The following is a 5000-nucleotide window of genomic DNA, read 5'->3' as shown; positions in this document are numbered from 1 at the left end:
CTTTCATTTAATGACCCCTTTCCTTAATTACCCCTTTCCTTAATGACCCCTTTCCTTAATGACCCCTTCCCTTAATGATCCCTTCCCTTAATAACCCCTTCCCTTAATGATCCCTTCCTTTAATGACCCCTTCCCTTGTAATAAAGTTGGTAGAATTACCGACAATATGTAAAGTAAAAGGACACAAGTGCAACTAATGTGACATTTATTGTGGCAACGTTTCGTTCTCCAGGAGCTTTATCAAGCCTGATAAAGCTCCTGGAGAGCGAAACGTTGCCACAATAAATGTCACATTAGTTGCACTTGTGTCCTTTTACTTTACACCCCTTCCCTTAATGATCCCTTCCTTTAATGACCCCTTCCCTTAATGATTCCTTCCTTTAATGACCCCTTCCCTTGACCCCTTGTCCCTAACGACCGCTTTCCATAATGACCCTTTCCCTGAATGATCCCTGTTAACCACTGTATTTACACTAAGAGTATAAATAAATTTCTCTCATGGATATTAAAGTATCCGTGACGGGTAGTAAACAGGAGAATTAGTACCTTAATGCCCCTCATACAATTCGTATTACCTAAGCCCAAAACATCAACCAACGAAGATTCGTAGAGATTTTTGTGTAAAATTATCTATAAATTTATTACGACGTTGGATGTTATTCAGTGTATCATTTTGCAGAAAAATGTTACAGGCAAGGAAAGTGCGAATATTTAGATGGTAAAAATTCTGCGCAGGGGAAATGGAGCAATTTTGATGCTGACTTGATATATGCGTGTGCAGCCGAGTCTGAAACTAAGACGCCTTCCCCTCATTTACACAGAGAGAGAGAGAGAGTGAGAGAGAGAGAGAGAGAGAGAGAGAGAGAGAGAGAGAGAGAGAGAGAGAGAGAGATAATCGATTGTCAAAACAAATCATTCTCGGTTAATTTCCTGTATTCGTCTATCAAGCATTGTCATCACATCAAAACAATTCTGTTGTCTTCCAGCGAGAGTGAAGTGCTTCATGGTCTTGAGTCTTTAAGTTACGTATTTATCGCGCAACCTTGCATTTCCACGCATCTTTCTTTTCCAGTCTCTGAAATTTTCCCGTGTTGGACTCGCGTGTTTGTCTTCCTTCTCCTTTTTCTTTTCGGGAACAACAGTGTCGAGAGCGAATGGAATTTTTATCATGTAATTTAAATCAGTGTAAGGTAGATTTATGATGTAGGACACGAGAAAGCATGGGGCATTCCCCATGATATTTGTAGTGTTCAGGTTCACTCCGAGCACTAGTGTTGGTCTTCTCGTCGTTTTCCTTGACAATAGTGGTGTTCAGGTTCACTCTGAGCACTAGTGTTGGTCTTCTCGTCGTTTTCCTTGACAATAGTGGTGTTCAGGTTCACTCTGAGCACTAGTGTTGGTCTTCTCGTCGTTTTCCTTGACAATAGTGGTGTTCAGGTTCTCTACGAGCACTAACGTTGGTCTTCTCGTCATTTTTCTTGACATTAGAGGTGTTCAGGTTCATCCTGTCCTATAGCTTATGTCTGACATTCTCCGCACTATTGTTGTGTTTAGTTTTGTTGTGGTAGTGCGCAGTCATTCCTTAACGCTATGTTCATCTTTCATATTTGCTTACCTCTTGTATTTCCTTCCTATTCATATATTTTCTTATAGTCAGTGAATACATTGAGGACCCCGACTGTTCAGCTCTGCTGAAAGGAAACTCTTACAGTAGCCATAGCTACTGAACAACAGTGGACTCCTTGAAGATATCTCAATTGAAGTCTTTCAGTTCAGACTGATTCAGTTTATTACCAAATATATGCTACCCTCCTGTGGTAGGCAGTATGTCAGGTAAACATAGATACATTGTAGAACAAAATCAAGCTGTCATATAGATTAGGTTAAACATATACTGCTGGTCACTCCGTGTAACTATCATATAAAATTGGGTAACTACACACACTACGAGTGTTCCTAGTTATTTTAATTACAAAAATCAAATGTTCTCTGTGTATCGAGAATTTTAACAAACATCCACAAATATTATTTAACCTCCCGCTCAACCCAGAACCAACGGGATTATTTAGCCTGTCTTCTAAAACCCACGGTATTATTTAACCTATTTTATAGAACCCACGGTTTTTCGGGTACAAAATCCTTAAGCTCTCTCGCTACGCCCGAGGCCCCTCAACAAACACAGTACTTAAAAAATATATAAAAAGGGATCCATTTAACCCGAACTCCTTGGCATTCAGGTATAAATGGCCAAATTTTCCGTGGTAGCGGAGGCGTGTTGTGGTGGTGTTGTGGTGCTATTGTGCAATGGACGACTTTTCTGAGTGGCTCTGCCGAGTGAGGAGAGATAGCATAGAACGCTGAGGTATGGAGAGGAACTGTTGGAGATAGGGAGAGGGAAGATGCTGGAGAGAGATAGACTTATATTGGGGAATAAGATAGAGAATGATAAGAGTACATTTGAGTACACGAGAGTACAAGGGAAGAGCAGACAGCAGAGGACTTAAAAGTCCACACCGAGGCCCTCTGCTGAGATGAACTATCTACTGCTATTTAGATTAAGAACTATTTAAGACTGCAGTATATTGTGTGTACGAGACAAGAATAGAAAAGCAGAACGTTCTCTCCTTCCTCTACATTTCTTCCAGCTAATGGCGTGAAAAAGACAGGTGAGAGAAAAAGAGGGAGAGAGAGAGAGAAAGATACACTTGATATACGATAAGTGGAGAAATTTTTTGATATATAGCGGCATGAGAAGAGCAAGACATCTCCTGATGTAGACAGCGAGAAGATGAATGGCTGAGAACCTGACGGGAAGCCATAAATTTTTGGAATATATAGAGGACACAATCTGAAATAAAAACATTAGAAATTTCTTCCCATATTTATCGTAGATTTACTCTCGCTCTGACACGGCTCGTGAATAAACAAACCTCTGGTATGTCATCAGTAAGTCTTTCTTGAAGAAAGGTGCACTGATGCTGATGAAGGGCTCTTGATCCAAGGAACTGTGAGGATGTGGCTGACACTAGCAACTCCAAAGTAAAAATAGAAAGAAGCAACATTAGAAGAAAACGAATATGCTGAAGAACATAAAGGAGTGTTTAAGTGTAAGAAGAAGCATCACCAAGAACAGTAGCAGCAACAGTAGCAGCAGCAGCAACAGTAGCAGCAGCAGCAACAGTATAAACAACACTAGTAGTACTAGCATCAGGAGCAGCAGTAGTAGCAGCAGTAATAGCAGCATCAGTAGTAGCAGTAGTAGAAGCAGCAGCAGCAGCAGCAGTAGTAGTAGTTGTAGCAGCAACAGGAGCAGCAGTAAAAGCAACAATAGTAGTACTAGCAGCAGGAGCAACAGTAGTAGCAGCATCAGTAGCAGCAGTAATAGCAGCATCAGTAGCAGCAGTAGCAGTAATAATTGTAGCAGCAGCAGCAGACCAACGCCACCTCTCTAGCCACGAAGCAGTGCAGTTCACCCTGCATGAAGTAAGGGAGACTGGAATAAAATAAGAAAAGGGAAAACTCTGCCCATCTTGCATAAATTTGATAATAACTGGAGGAGCCGCGATGATGAGTACAGACCATTCCACGTGGCACCCCAGGCAATCAGAACCACCCTTGAAAGAAACTCCTATCCCACACACACCTAAATCTATCAGGAACCACCCTTATGCCAGTATATCGTAGATCTTAAGTCTCTTCGCGAGCGTCTCCAAGAATGACTCTTTTGAGTCGGGGGTAAGAAAATAAAGTCCCCAGGAGGAGGAAGACCTTACTGGTGGAGGAATAAGTGACTAATATTTGTGTTAACTCTGAAAGAGAGACAGAGAGAGAGGGGGGGAGGTAGACGAAGCGCTATCTTCTTACCACTGTCAGCCTTACGTTGGGGAAAGAGCTTGATGGGAACTCAATCCCGTTTCAAGGGAAGACGTTGGAAGCTTTAAACAATGCGTGAAGCTGGGTGGAGAGACACGACAATTGAAGAGAGATAGGTAGAAAATGAGAGAGTGGTGAGCAGGATCCGAATGAAAAAAGAAGAGACCAATGGGAACTTCGAAGCAGAAAGGAGAGAAAGTCTCCCAGAATAGTAGGGAGAAGAGAATGAGAAAATTGAGGACAAAAACGTGTAATGAGAAATGAATTGGACCAATCAAGTTGAGAGGCGGGTCTTGACTGGGTGAGGGAACACGAAGAGGGGACAGGACTGACAAACTGAAAGACAGAAATGGATACACACACACACTAGGGAATGAATGTAAATGAAACACAAGAAGAATAATGGACAGACTCACAAAGGGAGAGAAGATCGTCATGAGTAAGACACGAGTTGCAAAATACAAGAAACAGCACGGAGAGAGAAATTTTTTTTTTAAATAGCTTAAGAAGAAGGGAATTATTTAAATAAAATAAATGTAAGAGCAATATGCGACTAAAGAAAAACGTTCTGGGCTTTTTAGGCAATTAATATTAGACAAAACAAAAGATAATCATCATGGAGAAGCCGTAAATTCGTAGGAATCATCCACCGTTTGGAGACTGGCAGGTAATCATAGGTTCGTAATAAGTACATGAGACGGTGGTAGCCCAATACCTCGGTTACAGAGCCTTTTATCAACATCAAAACATCTTCACTAATAGGAACTCGAGTAAAAATAATAAAAATATTTAATAAATGGTCAGCACATACACACTCCGTCCCAGACACTGGATCATTAACACAGTGGTGAGTTAATAAAAACAGAAGACGCTATTTATGTTATTGTATTGAGAAGTCTTTTCGTCCACTAGGAATAATAATATACCGGGGCTTGATTTTAGTGGGACTTACACTTCCGTGAGCTTATTCCTTGGGTAATAGGTTGGGCGAATATTTTTTTAGTAATTTTGGGTTTGAGATGGACCTGCCAAGTATGGGCAGGTAGGCCTACTGCAGTGCTCTTCCTTTCTTATGTTAGTGTTTTATTAACCTAATTGTCCCTGTATAAAATCAGTGTTAGACGGGT

The sequence above is a fragment of the Cherax quadricarinatus genome, chromosome 45 (genome assembly GCF_038502225.1).
Source record: "Cherax quadricarinatus isolate ZL_2023a chromosome 45, ASM3850222v1, whole genome shotgun sequence".
Lineage (NCBI taxonomy): Eukaryota > Metazoa > Arthropoda > Malacostraca > Decapoda > Parastacidae > Cherax > Cherax quadricarinatus.
The sequence above is the reverse complement of the archived record's forward strand: the minus strand, read 5'-3'. Positions refer to the sequence as shown.